This window comes from Balaenoptera borealis, assembly GCF_965194805.1.
Source record: "Balaenoptera borealis genome assembly, chromosome: 9".
Classification (NCBI taxonomy): Eukaryota; Metazoa; Chordata; class Mammalia; order Artiodactyla; family Balaenopteridae; genus Balaenoptera; species Balaenoptera borealis.
In genome coordinates this window covers 21,966,968-21,990,706 of record NC_138873.1, presented here as the reverse complement: position 1 = coordinate 21,990,706, position 23,739 = coordinate 21,966,968, and the positions used below count along the sequence as shown (strand labels likewise).

Here is a 23,739-nt window from a genome sequence, read left to right as displayed (position 1 = left end):
CATTATTCTAAGTGCTCATTTCTGAGCCATGGATCTTCAGAAATCCGCAAGCCTTATATAATATAAATCATGAAAAAAACCATACAAATGCCTAACATCTCGTAGTTCATAAAACATCTTCACAAACATTGGCTTATTTAAACAAGCTACTCAGCAAAGTGGCTATGTGCCTGTTTCTCAGGTGAAGAAATGGAGACATAGGTCAAATCAATTGCCTACAGTCACATAATCAGGAAATAGCAGACTTAGCACTTGAATATCCAGTTTTTCTGATATTGTATCTCTGTTGCATCCATTTTACTATATCTAGCTCTGGAAGAATACCAACATCTTTTCTTGGGTGATCTGCTATACTTAGAAATACATCAAGGTATGATCTATTATTAGCATCCCCTTCTGTCCTTCATGCACTATCTTTTACTTGTGCTACAAAACATAGTTTCAATTAACACCTATGCCATTCCCCAACATAGCATAACATCTACCCCAGAAAACCAAGTTAACAGGATAACTTACCAAGGCTCGAGTGTCCAGGGAGATGGGGCCATGTTTTACTTGTCACAGAGCTTGGAGTGTCTTAGGAGTGGGTATTCAATGATTTAATCGACTAAGGCTCAATATAGGTATAACTTAATAAAATCGTATGTATGTCCCTATTTTGAATAATCATTTTTAAAAATGTACGTGCTTTTATGGAGAATGACAATAGATGTTATGTTTCAGAGTAACATTTGTTGAATGTCTACCATGTGGCCTGCACTTTTCCAAATACTTTACATTTACTAACTTATTTATTTTTGGCAACATTGCTACAGGTAGGCACTATTATTATCCTATTTCACAAATGAAGAAACTAAGCCGCATTAACTTGCCCAAAGGTATAAAGCTGGTTAGTGGCAGGGCAATAATTTGAACCCAGGGATTCTGGCATCCAGAGTTCAAATCTCATTTAATCTTTACAACAACCCTAGGCAGCAGTGCTAATCATCTTGGACATTGAAGGTTGCCTTGATAACTCACTGGCATGATCTGATATTCAGGAGAAAAATAAAATAATCCAATTTAATTGTTTATAATAACAATCCTGTTCTATCCCAAGTAATACACCCATCACATTACAATTTCAAAAGTTGTTGGAAAAATAAAACTTACTGCTACATTTTAATTTTGATACTTGAAGTTTGAATTTATAACCAGTTTGGCTCTTCATGGACAGTATCTTTTGATATTTTTTCCCATGTAACCTTGCATACTTCACATTATTTTTCACTTGTAATCTTAAAATCGCTGTGATTCTATCTATCATCCTTTGAAATCTGCCTTTTAAAACAGAAATTTGTAGAGGGATTTCTTCAGGACTTAAAATTCTTGTCTCTTTTCTTGCCCTCATCAATCTTATTTTCTCCTTATCTTTTTCTTTTCTACTTTACTTTTTCTACTTTCTACTTTTTCTTTTCTTGTTGTTTATTTTGTTTCTTTGTCACAATGACTTAGGGTGGTGCCCAGTACTGTAGCAATTGTTGTTTTCCCGCCTCACAGAGACACTCAGTTCCTCAGCCCCTCTCCTCCAATAGTTCAGGACCTCTTCCTCCCCATCCTATCTCTCTCTTCCCCAGCTCCTTCCTCTCCTCCCCCTCCTCCTCCAGGCTCCTTTCTCCATCCTGTCTAGATCCTGCTGGGAACCAACTTCTCCCTTATCCTTGCCAGCACCCTCTGCCACCTTGGCCTTCAGCGTACTCAGCCACAAAACCACTTTTAGATCACTGCCCCTCCGGGTCCTGCATCACCTCCTCGGAGTGGCTGAGGACCATCACCTGTGGAGACAGAGCTACTTCTGCTGAGCCGTCTGCAGGTCAGGTGAGCATTATCACCATGCTTCTAGAGGCAGCTCCAAATGTTCCCCATTTTCTTCAGCATTATCCAGTTCTTACGGACAAGTGGCTTTGCCTTCTCCTTCACAAAAACCGTAAGTAAAATGTAAGGTACAAACTACTGGGTGTAAGACAGGCTACAGGAATGTACTGTACAACACAATATTTTGTAACAACTGTAAATGGAGTATAACCTTTAGAAATTGTATATAAAATAAAAATAGTAATAAATAATAAATTTTAAGAAAAATAAAATAATGAGTTTGTGAAGGAAAAATTTCGTCCACGTACAGTTTCTGCCCATAAACTTAGTAGCACACCTCCCTATCCTCCCCTCCTTCTGCCCCAATCAGCCCTTCCGGAGTTAAGAGCACTCTGGCTGCTTCAGCATTCTGCTTAATCAATGATCACCTTTCCTTTATATCAACCACCTTTCCCTCTCCAGTGGCTCTATATTGGTAGCACACATACATAGGTTCACATCTATACAAAAATGCTCTCTGGGTCCCACCGCTATCTGTCAATCATCTCACTCCTCCTGTGCACAGCCAAGCTTTTGGAAAGACTGGTCAAGATTATGAGGGCAAAAGTATGACTCTACTGTCCTCTCCTCTGATCCCCCTGCTAGAATAGCTCTTGGTAGGTCCTCCGTAAATAATTCTCCTTGTTTAAAATTGATGCTTGAAAAAGGCAGAAAGTTCAATAGAAAAGTGAACGAAATATTTCAAGCACTTTATAAATATTACAGGCACTTTATAAAAGAGAGCATAAAACAGCCAAAAACTTATGAAAAGGGGCTCAACTTCATTAATCATCAGAGAAATGAAAACTAATACTACAAGGCTATACCACTACATAACCATGAGAATGGACAAAATGAGAAAGATGAAAATACCACAGCAGGGTGGGGGCAATTAGGACCCTCAGGTACTGTTGAAAGGAGTATAAATCGGCACATCCACTTTGAAAAAGTGTGTGGTTGTTAACTACTAACACTAAATATGAACAAGCCCTGAGATCCAGCAATTCCACCCCTACGTATACACCCAACAGATATGTACTAAGATATTCACAGAAGCATTATTTGTAATAGCCAAAAACAAAACCCAAATTCATTAATAGCAGAATGAATAAATTGTAGTAAATTCATACAGTGGGATTCCATACAACAATGAGACAATGATTGTTACATCCCGAAACATGAATGAATCTTGCTAACGTATTGGTAAGTGAAAGAAGCCAGAAACAAAAGAGAACACAGCGTTCATCACAGCGTTCATCCATACATGTACGGTATGATTCCATACATGTAAGGTACAAAAGTTGGCAAAATCTATATGATAGTAGTTACCCTTGTGCTGGAAAAAGACAAGAGAAGTGCTCTTGGAATGCTAATAATGTCCTGTTTTTTGATCTGCTCTTTAGTTCATGAAAATTCATCCAACTGTATATGTCCTTTTATGAATATATGTTATGTTACACAACTTTTTTTTTTTTTTAATTTATTTTTGGCTGTGTTGGGTCTTCGTTTCTGTGCGAGGGCTTTCTCTAGTTGTGGCGAGGAGGTGCCGCTCTTCATCGCGGTGCGCGGGCCTCTCACTATCGCGGCCTCTCTTGTTGCGGAGCACAGGCTCCAGACGCGCAGGCTCAGTAATTGTGGCTCACGGGCCCAGCCGCTCCACGGCATGTGGGATCTTCCCAGACCAGGGCTCGAACCCGTGTCCCCTGCATTGGCAGGCAGATTCTCAACCACTGCACCACCAGGGAAGCCCTATACAACTTTTAAAATCTGGATATATTGATTTGTCCTGATCCTCTTCTTATTCAAAACACTCTTGATTCCCTTCCCTGTGTCACCCTTATAGACTCTAAGATCCTTGAGGCCAGAGACAGTCTTTTTCGTCTTAACTTCCCTAGTTCTTGCACAGAACTTGACACATACCCGCTCTGAACAACTGATTCTGGACGAATGAATGGGCAGGCTGCCTTGGCCCCTGATAAATTCTGTTCTTGCCTATGCTCTTGACTCTGAAGGCCGCATTTTCAGCCTCCCCTCTAGGCTCCAGTTTTCAAGATCTGCCTACAGACCATAGCAGAGATAATAATCCGCCCTTTATTTAAAAACTGGCTTTGAGTCAGGAGCTTTACGTAGATTATCTCTCTTCTCCCTCACCAATGGGCTTCAAGCTAGTAACTACTAGTGCCCACTTAACAGACCAGGAAACTTAAGGACCCCAGAGGTTACGTAACTTACCTAAAACTACACAGATGATAAATTGGAGAAGTAAAATTGAAACTGAGGTTCTTTCTGATCCCCAAACCAGCGATCCTTCCATAGACCACAGATGACGATAGATACAACAAGTTTAAAACGCAGGTTCACTGCTTTTCTCAAAGGCCTGCTCATCCTTCTGTATTTCTCATCCCGGGCAATGTCATCACTATGCACCTTGTGGTCCAGCTAGAGTCCTGAGAACTGCCTTCTCTTTCCCTCATCCTTCACACTGACTCAGTCACTAGTACTGTTTCCCAGACTTGAAAATCCATCCTGTGCTCACTATTCTGAATATCCCAGCGTGAGTTCAGGCCTCCAGTTTTTTCTTTTGAATATTACTGTAACTGTCTGCAAACTATGTCTTCCAATGCAGGCTTGGGTCCCGCTAATTCATTCTCGTGATGCTGCCTGAGAGCTCTTGGTAAAATGCAAATCTGAACGTGTCTCTCCTCCTTGCCTACAGGATAGAGCTCCAACATAAAGCATGGCATACCTTCCTTGACCTGGTTCCTGCCAAGCATTCCAGATCCTTCCCTCGTGACATCCACTCCTCCTCTCCCTATACCCTGTAATCCAGCCATATGAAGATTGACTTGTTGGTTTTATGTCTTTGGGTCTTCGCATGCCAGGGCTCTGTCTTCCTGGAATGCCTTTCCTTGTGCTGCCTTCCAGACAGACTGCAATGCAGCTTGCGAGATGCAGCTCTAGCATTTACTCCTCTGTCAAGCCCCTCGGCAGAGCTTGATTCCCTGTTATGTCACAGCTAGGCTTTGTGTATTTTCTCTTACAGCCCATTTCAACGCATTGCAATATTTTGCAGTCTGCACTTTACTTCTAGAACGTTAGCTCAGACACTTGCCAGTTGTGTTTTGCATGCTCAGGCCAGCACACAAAAGTAAGTCAAAAATAGTAAAGTCATAAATTAATTAATAAATGAAACTGATGGTATGTGGGTATATGTCGTATTAGTTGCAGATCATTTATTTTTAAGAGTAAAGCCAGAAAGAATGTTTCAAGCAGAAACAATGGGGGAAATAGATCATTTCTTTGGGTGAAGAAATGATGAGTGTGGCCCAAAGTGTAAGTTGAAAACATTTAGCTATTATGCCCTCAGGCACATAAAATCCTCAGGCCTCTCATCAATAATTTCCTTCTACCACCACAGAGCCATCCATGAGGTTGGGCAGGCATAACATTTAGGAATGAAAGGAAAAGAGTAAACATTTGTACCTCTGAACCTAGTGCAGAGAGCCATCCAAATTCAACCTCAAATTTTAAGTGGTACAAAAATGGTCAAAGACTTATTAGAGATTATTCTCAGAGCTAACCAAGATAGAGCAGGACATTTGATTTATCCCATGGATCAGCTAAATTGAAGCACAGCAAAAATAAACATTTTCCAGATTTTTCTGTCATTCCCGAAATACAGGACAGGGACATGGACAAATAATAAATAGTCGGGTTGTGAAGTTATCTCTTCAAGTGAAGAAACTAACCAAAGGATTGGTGGGATTGACGGAGATGAGCGTGGCTGTGAGGCACAAGTTCGGTAAGGGACTTGAAATTTCAGAGTTGAGACAGAGGCCAAGTAATGGTGGGCAGGGATACTTAATTCACCAATCACTCCACGCCACCCCCAGGGCCTTAAGTAGAAGGCAGGACACCAGATGACCACCAAAAAGCACTCCTACCCACAAAGGAGGAAGCTGATTACAGCTTTCAGGAGCCCCCCACTACGTGAAGACTGCAATTCAAAGGCTCTCCCTAGAAAAAGACGGTGGACAGAAGCAGCCAAATACCCCTAGAGACACACAGAAAAGCCGTAACTCTGTTGACATTCCAAAAAGAAAAAGGGGGAGGAGCATTTCCCTCCCAGCAGTATTCTTTAATTGCCTTTTCTTGCTTCCTTTCTGAAGAGACAAGGGAGGTGGGTGATGGCAGCTAGATCATGTAAAAGTCCAGAGGGCAGCGGACATGAAGTTCTATCTAGCCTCCTTGCACAAAGGCCTTATTATAATACACACATAAAAATGCGTTGGCAAGACTTGGAGGGTTGGTCCCCGTGCCCCGGCCACCGTGCCCGCCCCTAACTCACTCCCACCCCCGTGCTTTGAATGCATTTGTGTACACACACCCTCTGACAGATAGGTTCTTCATGTTCCCATGGAGCTGAAATCTCTGTAGTTTAGCTGGAGGGATCACGCTGCTTTTATACTTCCAACAGCAAAGGTAAGAATCACTGCATGATGTTAATTCTAGTTGTATTCCAGATTTTCAGTTGCTTGTCTTCATGTTCACATGAACTCGATTTTTTTTAACTTACTCTTTGTAAGACTGCCACAGTGGCAAACTGATGCTTGTTTTTGTAACATCAGTACGCAGATACTCGAGCACATGTGCGATCTGGGAGCTTCCTCTCCCTGAGCCCCTCCTTTCTAACAGAGTTTATGACCTTATCACATCTTAGGGGAGTTGATGAGAAATGTCAACTAGAAATCAATCCGTATTTAGTAAATATTCTGTGAAACACATAAAACATCCTGTAACCACAGCTGTCTTCTGACACGAAAAATCTGATTATTATTTCTACTCTGATGGGTACTTCTCAATAGGCCTCAACGTTCAAAATCATATCTATAATAATTTTGCAAATACAGATAGACTTCTCCAAGTTCCCCTTGGGTTTCATTTCAAAGCTCAGCTATTACCTTACTGTTTAAAAATCAAATAAAAGAATCTTAAAAAGAATCTAAAAGAGGAACACAACGTGATTTGCTAACGCAACCCCAATATTTATGCCACCCCTCCTTTTGGAATTTTGCATGTCACAAGAAATGGTGATTTGACGTCTACAAAATCAAGTGCAAAGGAATTAAAGAAAATCATTCTGATTTCCTACCTGGAAATCTGCTTTCGGTCCTAGTCACACATTCTCACAATCTTGAGTCTCAATTTCTCAGGTAAATTCGCCAATCTGCTGACAAGAAGCTTTGTGTTATGACTTCTCCTCCCACAGCACATACATTAAGACTTGACTATGAAAATGACCTTAAGTGCTAACCAAAGCTGCAAAACCAAATCTCTTGGTTTGAAGAAAGAACATAAACACGTGGAGGTGGGACAGGCCAAAAAGGCATGTGATGCATGCGGCACCAAGCTACATACAATACCAGGTGGCTAAGCAAAATACAATTTTAAAAGTTTAAAATAGCTTATGAGCAACAAAATAAAGAGTGATTAGCACTGGATGATAACCGAAAGAATAAAATAATAAATATTTATGAGTCCATACCAAAATAAATAAATCATGTAGATACTCCCTCCCTCCAAGGGGTAAAGCTTAATTATTCTCCCTTTAAGTGTGGGCTGATTTCCAATGAACAGAACATGGAAAGAGAAAAGTAGTAACTTTACAGTGGAAACCCTAGCAGACTCTACCTTAACCAAGTGATCAAGGTTAATATCATCGTGATCAGTTATGTTGACAGGACACACCCCATAATATAATGCAATGAGAAGGGCACCTTCTCTGGTCTTCTTCTCCAAAACCCATAACTCCAGTCTACAAAATTCCTGGCCAATATTCTTCAAAAATATCCATCCCTTCTGAAACAAGTGGGGTATGCCGTGGTATGCTAGGTATGTTATTATCTATCATATTGTATTTTGTGTTAGTTTATATTTAATATTTTAAAAGTGAGTAGCCAATTAATACTAAATGAACTTTTCAGGAAAACCAGACAAGTCTTTTAAACTGTTAACCAAGCAGTCAAACAGACTAGTGTTTTTAGGCAGTAATTTTGTTTAAATAGTCATTTTTCTTTTTCTTTAATTTTAATGCTTCCATAACACGTCAGAATGACATCTCCAAATGCTGTAGACGTCAGTTTTTTTCTCACCACAAATAGTATGTATATTTTCACTATGACTAGCAACAACATGCCTGCTATTGGTGATTCTGGTAATTATTTAAATAGGCTGACTCTACATGGATTTCAATGGCACAACAGTGACGACAATTCAGTGTTAGCCAGTTACAGGACCTGGTGAGCACCCTAGCCAGACACCCCATGCTGCTTGTGGACAGGCATTCCCCAGCCTCTTGGCCGGGTGACAGCAAGCACAACAGCCCACAAGGCGGGTGGAGAACCGATGAATAAAATGATAAATATTTGTGATGAAACAGGATGTTGGAGAGGGGGGAGCAGGGATGGAATAGCTCAACTACTGAACTACTGAAGCTACTTTGGAACTTTAACAGTATTCCCTTGTTGTAAAACTGGGAGCAGTACACAGATAGATCTTTTCTCCAGTATTTTCCCCTTTACTGTAAATAATTTACAGAATTACTACTGTACAACACAGCATCTACCCGGGCACAAGATTTAAGACTTTGGGCTGTTGAACCATAAGCACTATACCCTGAACAAATGCTGTAATCATCCTTTGAAGGCAATGCAAACAATGATGTGAAAATATAATATTTTTTCAGGCCAGAAAACACTTTTAATAGATCTGCCCTTGCCGTTGATTGAATATATAATTTAAATGATTATTTACTAAGTTCAGTCTCTCATCTATGCCACTTAGTAACAACAATGATAATAATTTACAGGCTCAGGGGCATTCTTGTCAAGAGTAAATTCAAGAAATTCTGAAATAAAACATAGTGCTTCTTCTGTATAGAGTATCTAGATTCAGAGACTTCATTTATATGGAGTCTCCATACTCGGGCAGATGACTCAAGTGATTCCCTTTTATTCCCATACTGATTCTGATATCCGATATCAATTAAGAGAACAAAACAGGGCTTCCCTGGTGGCGCAGTGGTTCAGAGTCTGCCTGCCAATGCAGGGGACACGGGTTCGAGCCCTGGTCTGGGAAGATCCCACATGCCGCAGAGCAACTGGGCCCGTGAGCCACAACTGCTGAGCCTGCGCGTCTGGAGCCTGTGCTCCGCAACAAGAGAGGCCGCGACAGTGAGAGGCCTGCGCACCGCGATGAAGAGTGGCCCTGCTCGCTGCAACTAGAGAAAGCCCTCGTACAGAAACGAAGACCCTACACAGCTAAAAAAAAATTAATTAATTAATTAATTATTTTTTTAAAAATTCATATAAGAGAACAAAACAAATCGCCACTATGGGGGTACACTTTAGGGCTCGTTTGTCAAGAAAGTGTTATCAACCAACAATGCCTTCTTGAAGTCCACAATATTCCTCTATTTCACTCCTCTCTTGTTTTCTTGCTGATTATTCCACCAAAATAAAGTAAAAAATAGCCAAAACTAAACCACATCTCTGTGACAATTTGCTGCTTAAATAAGTCTCTGAGCATCTCTTTCACTCAAAGTGTCCTAACACTGATTGGTCATTTTGTTATATTATAAGGAGACAGAATGGCAGCCTGGTATTGGGGAATGAGGACAGAGAAAAGAACTGAGCAGGATGTACAAGCTCACTCACTGAAGACTAAATATAAATATAAGAGCTTGTATCAATATAAAACACGAGCTTCTCGTACTTTTAAGACTTACGATATCAATTCGCCCTGCCTGGATTTCAACTAGTATATTTGACAAGAACCTCCAAATGAGGAAGAAGGAAATAGATGAGTAGGAAGTAGATGAGTTTGAAGACACATGTTCTTTTGTTTTCCATTTGTTTTGTTTTCCATTTGTTATAATGGAAATCATTATAACATCATTCCCAAATATGATTTATCAATTCCTTTTATGCCAGAGAATCCCTTTGATTCTCCTTAAAAATCATTTCATGGAAAACTTAGTAAATAACACTTGAAAACAATACTAGAGTCAAAAGGTCACAGTGTCACATATACTTTCCTTCAATAATATATTAGATATGATTCTATAAATCTGTTGTTCAGCATGAGCAATGGGACAGCAAACTTGAAATGAAAAAATAAAACCTATGAGAAAATACAGTAGGTGCAGAATCAGAGATGAATGTCATATTCCATTCCAAACACTATCAGAACTGACAAATTTCCCTTTAGTGTACTTAGGTCTAAACAGTAACTCATTATGGATATTAGTTCCTATCCTCTTTCTGAGTGAAAATAAAGCAGCTCAATGAAATTGATCATGTGATCAAAGAAGATAAATTGCCCTTTCTTACCCCTCAAAAGAAAAAGTCCCACATGCAAGAACATCTTTACCAATACTGAAGATATTAAAAATGTAAAACCGAACCTATAATAGTCTGTAAGAATAGTTTATTATTCATTTGCTCTCATCTGTCAATCCTAACTTGCCTCAAACTTCATTCTGAGCCTTCCTAATTGAATTGGTTCAATTTCATATCCCACACCATAATTTATCAGTTAAGTAACCATGAGCAAACTGTGGTTTTCGTATCTATTGACCCAGGGTAAGAGTATGCTGATATGTCATAAGCACACAACTGGCATGACTCCTCCTCCTCTGTGATGTATTAAAACCAACCTAACTACTGTTTTGATGATTTTGTTTACCCATTTATATTTTTGATATAGCAATTTATCTTCTGAAATTACTTAAAGGAAACAGTCTTTCATTAGCTTTTTAAATTCTTCCTCCCTGTAATGAAATACTGGAAGATATATTGAACTCCTATTTCTAAATCAGTTGAGAAATAAAACTGCTCAACTATTACCAATAAACTAAATATTTATCAGGTAACTGAGGTTATTTTTAAATGATTATAAGATCAATTAAACCAATAAAAAGAAAATGTTGAAGTGCTTTATAAATTCCAAAAGTATACCCCAGTTACATAATAGAATCTGAGCCTCAGAAGAAGAAAAGCAACAACAAGACGCAGTTTAGATAATCAATAAGAGGCCACTAAAGTGATTTTTGCAAATGACCAATGATTTAAAGCCACATTTCTGAAATTATATTTAAATTTTAAAGTTAGGACACTGGAAAGCAGTGTCATAAATGCTCAAAAACATGGAAAAATTGATTTTCAAACAGTGTTTTTAAAGTGTTTTATAAACATGATACAATTTTTCGTTATTAAACCCTGAAGTTAAATATATTTCTTAATTTACCAACCAGCTTCACTGTATTCAGGTCTTAAATGTAATTTTCATCTACTTTCTAAACTCTCATCTGGAAATCTACATTTATCTGTAGATATGGGAAATATTATTTGTTAGATCCTCTAAATATTAAAAATATAAGCTGATAATTTCCCTCTGGCTTGATCAGTCCATGATTCTAGAATATACACGTCTTTAAGAATCCAATACACTTGACAGTAGACCAAGAAGCAACATGAATAATAAGCAGAGAACTGCACTACCTTTATGACTATAATTTTTAAAAAACTTTGAAAGTATTCATCAAATACTAATCAGAAATAGATACACCAGATAAAACTAAGCTAAAATGGTTAAACTTACAAAATAACAAAACAAAATTAAATCCCATTGTGAAATATTAGAACCAAGTATAAGTAATAAGAATTAATATTTATAATATGTAAAGAGCTCATAGAAATTTATTTTTCAAAAATAGCTAGGAAATAAAGTAGAAAATATGACAAGCCAATTCAGAAAAGAAATATAATTAAAAAGGAAGCTCACTAATTATTAAAGAAATACAAACCAAAACAACAATGCAGGGAAGATTTTCACTTTGGCACTGTTATGATGAAAATGGGAAGTGACCTAAAAATAGGGACCATGTATACTAAAAATATTCAAACCCTTTAGCAAACAATCCCACAGGAGAAAATTTGAATATTCACAAATAAGAGAATTTTAAGAAAACTGTGACCATTAAAATAAATCAAAATTATATAACTATTAAAATTAGAGTACAGAAATTAGCAAAATGGGAAGTGTTTATGAAAATATGGTTTTGAAAATAAGGGCTATATCAATATCATGATTATAACTATTTCAAATGTGTGACTAGGAGCAAAGATCAGGAGTATACAAGGAAAAATTAAAAATCAGATCGATAGATTGTAAAAGGTGATTGGATAGTTATATCTTTTATTTATTTGTTTCATAATAGTGCATGAGGGATAAAATTTTAGACTTGACTAGAACAAATGAATGCAGTAATCTAATGAGTTCCTAAATAAAATCTCCCAAATGCATCAACCAGTACCTACCATGAGACAATGACTATTCCCCAGGCAAGTTCACCAACGGCCGGATCTCTGTACCCAAAGCAAGACTCAAATTTTACACAAAATGAGACTGTGAAGGACCCATAGCATATCCGTGTCCTCAGAGCCATTAATCCACACCCAGGTCTTTAAACATTTACTGTATAGCTTGTGATGTTAGGAATGGCTCACTGTTATCCTTTTAACTGTACCACATCCATTATTTCTACGGGAGTTCATGACATGCTACCAAATCACGTTGCTTGAATACAGGCAATTCTCAACTTACAAACACCTGACTGAGGAAAACCAAAAATAAAACCAGCTGCCGCTGTCCCCGGGTTGTTGCCTTCTAACACTACCAGAGTTCTTGCTGATACTCCCAGAGAGACTCAGCTGTTGTGAAAAAAATCTTAAACTTCTTAGAGCATTGGAAGGGAGGAAGGGTCAAAGAAATGAAAGCAGGACCAGCCAGGGAAGCCACACAAGGCCGGTGCTTACCCTCAAGAGGGCTCAATAAACATTTGATGAATTAATGAATTACTTTCCATGTTCACTCCTGTAGTTTGAGCCTGATGACTCTGTCCCTATCCTATTCCAACAGCCTAATAACAGGCCTCCTTCTTGGGCTCCTGATTCATGGAGCTGGAGCTAAAGAAGGGAATCGAAATCCAGAAACAAACAGCTGTGATCAAGAGGCTGCCCACTAAGGCAGTTCACAGGACAGAGTCCAAGCCTAGGACCAACTCAGAAAGGTCTATTTCCAAAAGTGCAGGCAGAGGGTACATGATATACAGAAAGACAAGACATAAATGGTGAAAGAAATACAGAAGTTGAAAGTCTAGCAAAGCTTATTAATAAGGATGCCAAATGAGAGATCAAAAAAATGAAGTCTTAGTGTGATATGGAAGAAGTAAAGATGTATCAAAGTTAAGGGTGGGCTGGTTTGGGAATAATCTTGTGACCCCTCAGAGCCCCAGTTTGATGTATTACTCCAGCATCACTTAGACGGCAGAATCACTTTATACACATCTGAAGTCTAGTAACTTCTCAGTTCATTTCACCATATATATATATATATACTCATCTTCTGAAAATTTGAGCCACTCCATTGCTCAAAAATCTTCCTCAGTCCCTCTTACCAACTGAATTAGAGAAATCATAGAATCTTAGAGTTTGAGAAGGTTTTAAGACCTTTTCGCTCACAGTGAAAGGGGTAAAACAACTTCACTCTTTCATTAAAGATCCATCACAATATCGTCCAGGCTATATACTCCTTATGATTCTCTGATCCTATCCTTGCACGCTTCTTGCCTCCTGGCTTTCACTCACGGCCACAATGCTGAACAACTACAGGGGGCACCATTTATATCACAGTCTATGTGAATGGTGCCTTCAAAAGTTTTGCAATATTCAACTCTTAGGCAGCCATATGGGGTGCTCCTACTTTCACCTGTAACACTCTCTCCACCTGGAATGCCATCTTTCAACCGCATCTCTGCTTTTAAAATGTTAAACATTCTTCAAAGTCCATAAAACCTTTCCCAGTTCCCACAATTGGTTGTAATCTTTTTCTTTGAACTTTCATTTCATTTGGTTTATGCCTCTTTTATGCATATTCTGTCTTCTAGTGTAATGAGTTAGTTATGCATGTCTTATAAGCAATCCTAGATTGTATGTATACTCCCTGAAAATGTAAATAGCATAGGATTCACCTTTCCTTCTACACAGTTCCAAGCCCATTGCCCAAATCAGGACAGGTACTTAAATAACTGTTGGCTGGGACTTTTGGTTGGAATGGAAACAGATGATTCAGGAACTAGAAATGTTGGAGTAGTTTAGACTGGAAAGGAATACAGCAATAGAAAACATAGGACTAAATTTTGATAACCTGATGCCCTCAGGCCCACTAGGTTGGAGGGGGTGCTAAGTGGCAGGATGTCACTCTCAGAGTCACACTTCTCCTTATTTCAAAATTTTGCCTAAGACCAAACATGTACTTATGGGAAAAGAGAATTTCCTCTTCACCTCTTCCTCCTCCCAGTAAGACACAACCTTCTGAGAAAATGAATTCCCAATTCTACACGACCAATTAAAAACACAGTTTTGAAACAAAATACAAAGTAAGCCAGCACAATTTAACCTGCTTTATATAATATCAAGAAATAATTTTCCTTTTTCAGTTAACAAAAACCTACTAAAGAGCAAGTTTAAACACAAATGAGAAACACCTGGAGAGCAGATATACCATCTCGGAGGGATCTAAATATGGTTTTCTCTACTATATGGAGCCCATGTTTTTGCCTAGCGCATAATATATGTTTTCTTAATTAGTGTGCATGCTAAAATATCTATTTTAATAGATGTATCATGCTCCAGGGAAACCATTATGATATATCAAAGGATAATTAGCCATATAAAATATGATTTGGCATTAACTATATAAAAAGAGACATCTTCAAATTGGTATATACAGATTTCTATCTATATACATAAATCTATCTGAATATTTTTGAAGACTTTAAAATATGCTGTGTTCATGTGGCATTGGTATAGTGTACACTGGTTGATGATTCAAAATATTTTAGTATACATCTACATATATGAGCATTTATAATCTGAAAAATAAACCCCATGCATTTTAAGACAATTTAAATATGAACAGGGCAGAGGAAAGGGCAACAATATTAAAGAGTTCAGAGCTGGGGAATGAATTACACACTAAGGATGTAGAATAAGCCTTCACATACCAAAAATTTTTGAGATTTTTTTAAAATATATATCGAAAAGTTTAAAAGTACTCGGCTTTCAGCCAAAAAATTCTCAGGGTCATTATCATGAACCCAGATCACCCAGAAAACCTACATATTTATTTATATTGATTTATTAGAAAAATACTAGAGTCATTATCATGAGCATAGATTACTATAGCAAATCTTATATACGCACACACACACACAAACACTTATGGAGACTCTTCTATAAGACAAGGAATACATTAAGCCCTGGAAATGCAGTACCAGATGGGATAAGCATGGTCTCAGCCCTGGTAGAACTCAGATTCTAAGAAGAAAGATCAACAAACAGTTACTGTAAACTGGGGTAACTCAGTAATGCCTCCTCAAGCTACTGAGATGCATGCATTTGCTTACTCCTTCACTCTTCGGCTTCCCCCTTGGCCTACATTTTGTTTGCCTTTTTAAGATCTTACGTCTGATCTCTATAGTTTGTCTATTTCCTTCTTCACTTTCAGGCTGTCCGCTATCACTCTTGCAATCAGTGTGCCATCCTTTACCAGCGACACTCTTCTCCTTCCCTCTAATGTACAGCTCTTCATCATCTCTAGAAGATTGGATCATTGAGCCAGTGAAAACTGAGACTAAAATAAGGACAAATAAGCTCCAAGTGATGGCTTATTAAGTGTTTTATATCACTGTGGTTTGATGAAATTGTGGCGTTCTTTCTGATGTGATATTTCTATTATCTCATTGACCCAGACAGGCATTTGAGAAGACAGTTTAAGCAAATGTTCTACCCACAAAATTTCCCACCTCTTCTCCCATCCCCTTCTAAAAAAATTACAAAAACATTAAAATCCCCACACTTCTGCTTAAAAGAAATATATTTGCTGTCAGAAAAGGTTTCTTTAAGCAGAGTACTTGGAAATGGTATCATAACATATAGACTATGTTTCTCAAAGAGCAGTCCTCAAATCACCTGCATCAGAGTTACCTGATTTGCTTCTTAAAATTCAGGTTTCCTATGCTCCTCCTCAGACCTAGTGAATCATATTTATAGAGCTTAAGAACTTGAACTTTTTTAAAGCACCTCGGGAGCCTGTTGAGCATGATAAAGCTTGAAACCACTGATCTGAATAATCAAAGAGTGCTCATTGAAGATGTCAGGCTGAGCTTAAAGACCCAAGTCCTTATTTCACTATCAGCCTGTCACATTTACCGAGTGCCACCCTCTGCAAAGCACTGGATAAAATTAAGTTTAAAAAGTTTTAAAAAAATAACGTTGAAAAGCTGTCGCTGCCCAGGAAGCTTCCATTCTGACCAGGAAGACAAAACATAGACAAATGAAAAAGCTTTAAAATAGACACACGCAGCATTCAGGGGGAGCTGATGGGGGCCCAGCAGCACTCCGCTGTACGGTGGGCAAACGAACATTGAGAGGGGCCGAGTCCAGAACTGAGCAGAGTACCACTGGAACCCATAAAGGACGACTTCCAAGACAAGCGTGGGGCAGAACTGAAAAGGAGAGATTTTCAAGCGCGAGCCTCTGAAGAGGTGTAGGGGTTGCCAGAGGGCACTTAAGATCAAGAAGAAAATACGTATCATCATATGTCTTGCTGCCACAGAGAAATGCCCAGATGCAGGGTTAGCAAAACCTTAGACATTGTTTGGGCGAACCTTGAAAATGAGCTTTTACAAATACATATCCTTTGAGGCAGACAGAGGAGGTATTGTTATGCCCAGTCTATAGATGAGGAAACTAAGAATCATCTGAGGCCCTTTCCAGAACTGGTCCTTTCCTTCCATCAGAGATTCTCCGCCCGGCCTGACACTGCCCCAGGTAGAAGGGTAATTAGTTCATCACCTGTGCTTCAGAACAGCAAGCCATTCAAAAACATTATGTTTCTCCCTCCCTCCATTTCAAGAAGCCAGGGGGAAGATGTGTGTGTGTGTGTTTGTGTGTGTGTGCACGCACCTGTGTGCACGTGGCCACATGTGAGCATACACGTATGCACAAGAGTGTGTGACTAATTTAACTAACCAGTCATTATTTCTTAATAAAGTCACTGTATTTTAGCATTCTCACGACTGCTCCAGCAGCACTAGCATTTATGACAAATTACGTTGAAAAATAATCAAAGTCTCTTTGATTTGTAATCAAAATGACCACCCCAAATCGCCATACTGGGTTAGCCAGGCACATCTTTCCTCTGGTTGTAGTGTCCAATGTGATAACCACAGGTAGCTGTTTAAATTTAATTTAAAATTAACATTAAATAAAATTAAACATTTAGTCCCTCAGGTGCACCAGCCACATTTCAAGTGCTCCAAAGCCACATGGGGTTAGTAGCTACCCTGTGGCCAGTGCAGATATAGGGCAGTCCCATCGCTGCAGAGTTCTGTTGGACACCACTGCTCTAGAGTACCATTCCTTCCGAAAATACAACTACAGATCCCAATACAAACAACAGTTGTTATTTACATCTAGTTCTAAACATATGCCAACAACACTGACCAAACTGTGTTGTTCCCTTCCACTAAGCCTGTCCAAGTGCCTTGAGTGGAAATTCATAGCTTGCTCCTCAGACATCTATTAATCCCTTCTGCTCATCGTACTTCTCTTTTCATGGTGGTTTTCATCCTAGCTTGATAGTTATGTGCACATCATTCCCCCTACAGTGAGCTCCTCCAGACCAGCGGGGTCACAGTCACTTGAGCACTCTCACAACCCAACTCAGTAAGAGTTCCATAAATACAAGGTATATTCTTAATTAAAAGACTACTAGGTAGAACATAATATTAATGGGAACATCCAGAGGATAAAAATATAGATATGAAAGGAAGACAGAAAAAAGTCTAAAGCATGGTAAGGTTTTGTAATCATTATCAAGTGGTAACTGCTTACTTGGAAATATTGCTTGTGCTGCATATTTAGAAGGAGAAAAATCAAATTCTTTTAGGAGTAGGTCCGAAAATGTACTGAGCTGATATCATAAATCAGAGGGCTATCTGTCAGCTACGCTACGTCAGTGTCATCAGCCAGCACACAGAGACTGGCCCCAACCCCTGTGCAGGGTGACAAAGCCAGTGCTCTCAGTGACCTGTGGGAATTGGACAGCATAGCTTAGGAGAAGCTTTTTCAATAAAGTTTGTATCCATTTGATTCTTATTCATGCAACTACACTGTCCTCAAAAACTCAAGCCTTGGGAGTCAAATGAGAACCCCTTCTCTCACTCTGAGAACTTCCTCTGGACCACTGAAAAAAAAGAAAAAAAAAAAAAAAGGTACATTTCCTTCATGTTATCATTTGGATAGTTTCAAATAATCTAACATATGAACAATATCTGATATTTTTTTAAAAACCTATTGGGGCGGGCTTCCCTGGTGGTGCAGTGGTTGAGAATCTGCCTGCCAATGCAGGGGACACGGGTTCAAGCCCTGGTCCGGGAAGATCCCACATGCCGCAGAGCAGCTAAGCCCGTGCGCCACAACCACTGAGCCTGCGCTCTAGAGCCCGCGAACCACAACTACTGAGCCCACACGCCTAGAGCCCGTGCTCTGCAACAAGAGAAGCCACCACGATGAGAAGCCCACGCACTGCAACGAAGAGTAGCCCCCGCTTGCCACAATTAGAGAGAGCCCGCACACAGCAACAAAGACCCAATGCAGCCAATAAATAAATAAATAAATAAATAAATAAATAAAAGGTCTCATTTAAAAAAAGAAAAAAACCTGTTGCGGGGGGCAACCCATGTATCAGGGCACACTGGATGTGTCTATGAAGACGGAAAAATTAAAAAGGAAAAGTTATCACGTTTGTACTTCACCACTCAGGGTTTTATTTAGTCAACTTTAATTCAGTTTCCAGTTCTTAATTAAGCTTCAGGACACTTTCCCACAAGCCGTGGAAGCTAAAGATACCTTCAGGGCCACCTTAGGCCAGGGGAAAGGTAACTTCACAGGAAATGAAACCAGGCAAAAGAGCGAGAGCACAAGTGATGACAGTCGGAGAGATTCGAGATAAGGGCTAGAGGGGGTGCTGAGGTGGCCTACAGAGGAAGCACTACTTCAAACCCGTGTAGACGCATCATTTTCCACAAGAAAGTCACCCACTTCTGCCCCAACCTCACCTTCACCCCCATCTTCTTTGCTCATCATTTTGGCCTTTCTTCATTTTTAACATTTTAGATTGATAAAAAGCAGCCAACCAAAAGCCCCACCCTGCCAAAAGCTTGATTAGTCAAATCGCCAGCAGCAAGTTGCACCTCTGCACACACCTTTTCTGCCACAACATCCCCCAAACTTGGTCAACCTGGGGCCCTGAAACACTACCAGGCTCTCAGTATATGAACAAAGGCGCTGGGGAGGTGCTCGGATTTTGCAGTCACGGTACAGGCGATGGAGCAGGATGGCTAAGCCCCCTGTGTTAGAATCCGGGCATCACTGCATATCTGTGTGTGACCCTGGGCAAGCTATTTACCTTCTCGGTGCCTCCATTTCCTCATCTGTCAACTAACGACAGTTACCATATGCCATCAAATTTAAGTTGTCCACCAATTCTGAGACATATGCATATTCTTCATATTTCAACATTTCTGAAACCAGATGGTGTCTTACTATCATCAAGAGCATCTTTCAATTAATTGCAGGGTTTATTGTTCTTTCTTAGAAGTACATCAAATGCCATCTTACAAGTGATGGTACCTTAACGTCTATGAAATATTGTAGAACCTATTTCACAGGGGTTTTGGTAAAGATTAAATTTGTTAATATAATGTTAGTATTTAGAATAGTGCTTGGCCCTGAGTAAGATGTGCAATTATTATTAGTTAAATTTATGACTCTGAAAATGGATGAGGTCATAAGATAAAATCCTCCTATTATTAACCATAAACTGTGTGTTAGAATGATGGTTAATGCAGAGGTGTGGGGAGGGATGGTGAAATACCTAATTAAAATCTGATTTATCCCCAGCCCTTGGCACTGTGCCTGGCACATAGTAAGTTCTCAGTAAGCAACTGCTGACTAAAGCAACTGAATGTACAACCCAGCCTTGTTCATGCCACAAGACTCCTTGCAACAAACAAAACACCTAATATCCCTTTATATAAAAGGAAACCAGTAGGCACATGGCTCTTTAATGTTAAATTACATATAACAGATTCCTACGTTTTAAAGCCTGGGGACATTTTTCTAGATCAAGACTTTGGGCAGATTTTCTCCCCCATAATGGCCCCTCTACTTCGACTGTCCGCAAATTTAAATCCTGAACGCCATCTGTCAAGGCCCAATTCAAATTTCATTTCTTCTAAGATTTTTTTCCCATCTTATCCTCCCTCTTTCTATCCCCACCCTCACATTCATCTCAGCCACCATACTCACTTTATTTGGACCTCATTGGACAGAAGAACACTACCTGTGCTAAAATATTATATCAGAATGGGAACTCTGTCTTAATTGTCACTGCCTCCCCTGTAAGGTCTCACACAGAGTCCATCTGCTTGTATTTGAATTGGGGCCCTGCCCCACAAAAAAAAAAAGATACTGAAGTTCGAACCCCAGTACCTCAGAATGTAACCTTATTTGGAAATAGAGGTGTTGCAGATATAATTAGTTAAGATGAGGTGATACTGGAGTACAGTGGGACCCTAATCCAGTATGACTAGTGTTCTTATGAGAAGATGCCATGTGAAGACACAGAGACACAGAGAGAACACCATGTGAAGATGGAGACCGATATTGCAGTGATGTATGTACCAGCCAGGGAACCACAAGGACTGTAGGCCTGGACCAGAAGCTAGGAGAGGGGCACGGAATATATTCTTCCTCATGGCCCTCAGAAGGAACCAACCCTGCTGACATTTCGACTTCAGACTTCTAATATCCAGAGCTGTGAGAAAATAAATTTCTGCTATTTTCAGGTACCTAGTTTATGGTACTTTGTCATAGCAGCCCTGGAAAACTAACATCTCTCCTCACTTTGAGGCTGTGACACTGGACTTTCTTTATTGTTGTCCTTCTTCTCTGGCCAGCCTTTTCTAATCTTCTTGGTGGGCTCATTCCCTTGTTTCAAGCCTTTAAAAGTTGGGGATTCTCCAGGGTTGGCCCCAAGACTTCTCTTCTTCTCACACTAAATATCCTCCTTTACATCCTCTCATCTACCCCAATTCAATTACCATCTATATGCTGATGGCTCCCAAATTTCTATCTGCAATCTATCCTCTCCTCTAGATCCACATGTGCAACTGGCTACTTGACATCTCCACATAGATAGTTCAAAGCCACTTTATACTCAACAAATCCAAAAACTAACGTCACCACTCCCTGAAACCGGGCTCCTCTCAGGCCAATGAACGGCAACTCTGCCCATTCAGGTGCACAGGCCACACACAGGATTCATTCTTGGCTATTTCCTCTCCTTCACTCTCCACATCCAATCCACCATCAAATCCTCTATTTCTCCCCATGGAAATTTCTCAAATCTCCCCTCTTTTCCCCATTCTCCACCTACACCGCTCCACTGCAGTGGGTTAATCCAATGTTAACAATCCACTCCCTAGATTACTGCACTAGCCTCTTGACTAGCTCCAGATCCATTCTTGGCACCCTCCAGTTTGTTCCCCAGCAGACTGAGTAATATGCACAAAGCAAATCTGACCCTTTCATCTCCATGCTCAAACAACTTCTTTGGCTTTCCATTCCATTCGTCTTAGGATAAAGACCAAAATCCTAAACCAAGGCTCTGCATGGAATGGCCCTACCGACTCTCCCCCTTCACCTCCCTTGCTCTTGAAGATGCTCCAGCCACAGCAGTGCTCCTTTGATTTTGATGGGACCCATGATCCCGCCCATCACGGGCCAGTGTGCAAGCTGCTCCCTCCACCTGCAGAACCCGCCAACTCCCTTCACTTAGTTAACGTCTCCTCATCAGTCACTCTGGGCTCAACACAACCCTCCTCAGAAGATCTTTCCTTGGCTTCGCCAAAAAGACGAAGCTGCCCCATTCTCCTCTCCTCGCACCTTACTCTTCTCCTGTGTAGCACTTAAGCATAGTTTGTAATTATACATTCATATGATTATTGGATTAATATGGATGAGTGTCCCCCACAAGGGCTGAAACCACGACTTTCTTGTTCCCGCTGTATCTCCAGCTCTTAAAACAGTGTTTGGCATATAAACAGACATTCGATAAATATTTGTTAAGTAACTTAAGGAATAGTAAGCAAACATGATATATGTGTTGAAAGAAGCTACGGTGTTTTAATTGTCTATCATACTGTAATGCAAATTCTTTCTTTATATACAGTAATTTTTAATTTTCCAAAATTCTATTCTAACCCAGTGGACATACAAAAATATTAAAGGCAATAGTTTAGTTTAGCTAAACTAGATTTTAAACATATTTCTTCTAATATGGTATTGTTAATATGTATGCTGCCATAAACAATTATTAATTTATGTCACTAAAAATTTCAAAGCTAATTAGCTAACTTCTTTCCTACTCTTATTCTAATTGTCCACATATGAGTAAGTGAAAGTTAAGTAACAGTTTCATCTGTGATATGCTCTCAGTTTTGCCACCAATTCTTCCTTCTCTAAGATGATCAATCTACTTGATTTGAAAAATAAAATATGCTTAATAATAGCAAAATAAAGTACTGGTGTTACATCACCAAAATGAGAGTCACTTACTCACCCCAGCCCTATTAAAACATTTTCCTCAAATTTTCCTGAGAGCATGTCTTGGTGTGGTGCTGAGAAGGCCACAGCAACAGCCAGCAGAAGTCACATGTATGACTTCCCTGTAAAGCTCACCCACTGAAGATGGCAACAGGTATGAGTGTATGTGAACTTCAAATTGACAAATTTCATTCTCATTAACAGTGATGATAAAAGAGAATGTAACACATCTTTCTAAATGATGAGGAAATGTTAGTATTTCAGATTTTATTTTATTTAATGAGAGCCTTATATACAACTTCCAACGATATGTGTACCCAACAGCTGCCACAAACCTTGGACATGATTGTACAAAGGGCAACAACGCTAAGCAATATCCCCAAAATAATCGTATCTGTACATCAGATAAACAAATTCTGTCTCTCAAATAGCTTCACACACATTCTCAAAACCATATTTTTCCAGAATTTTAACAAGAACACTATTAGTACTGAAATGAAACTATCACAATAGTCTCTCTCCTCTCTTTTTCAATACTTTCTTCCTTCAACCCCCCCGACCCTTCTCTTCACCATCCTATTTATTTTTTCTATTAAGCAAACTCAGAGTTAAAACTGCAACAGTACCCAGAATTTTCATGGATGCAAATTCTGCTTCCTACTAGCTACATCCTCCTGGGCCGTATACCCTACTTGGTCCTCTTATCTTTGAATTCAGTTTTGAATTTAGATTCTACTTAAAAAAAAAAACAAAAAAACCCTATTAAAGCACTAATAGACTAGATGCCTCCTAACTACAGCATTTGAGCATTCTGCATTGGCTTTCAACTCTGCAGGCCTGTGGCTGTTTCAGAATTGTCTCCCCAAGATTCATGCCCATGAGGTCATGCCCAGCTGACCTCTTTGGAACGTGATGCCATGAAGCACAGCTGTAAAAATAGAGCACTCTATAAGAACTTCTTATTCACCAATAAACACAATGTGCTTTCAATTTTAGAGAACTAACATGTTCATATCTTGTAAGTACAGGGGAAATAAATGAATGAAAGAGC

General features: G+C 39.4%; 1 protein-coding gene and 1 long non-coding RNA gene across 6 annotated transcripts in view; one reads left to right on the top strand and one right to left on the bottom strand.

The window, feature by feature from the left end:
• The window catches only part of LOC309634953, a 738,917-nt gene that overhangs the window by 265,534 nt on the left and 449,644 nt on the right, over window positions 1–23,739 (top strand). The gene's annotated exons all lie outside the window — the stretch shown is intronic.
• Window positions 1–23,739, bottom strand: part of HIVEP2 (HIVEP zinc finger 2) — a 193,250-nt gene that overhangs the window by 141,340 nt on the left and 28,171 nt on the right. For 3 of the 5 annotated variants that reach the window (XM_082405420.1, XM_082405422.1, XM_082405421.1), the window contains exon 2: window positions 7,046–7,120. The exons of 1 other annotated variant lie outside the window; for it this stretch is intronic. The gene's annotated coding sequence lies outside the window, so the exon portion shown is untranslated. Of the gene's footprint in view, window positions 1–7,045; window positions 7,124–23,739 lie in introns of those variants that run through there. One more of the 5 variants, XM_082405424.1, reaches the window with a different exon arrangement.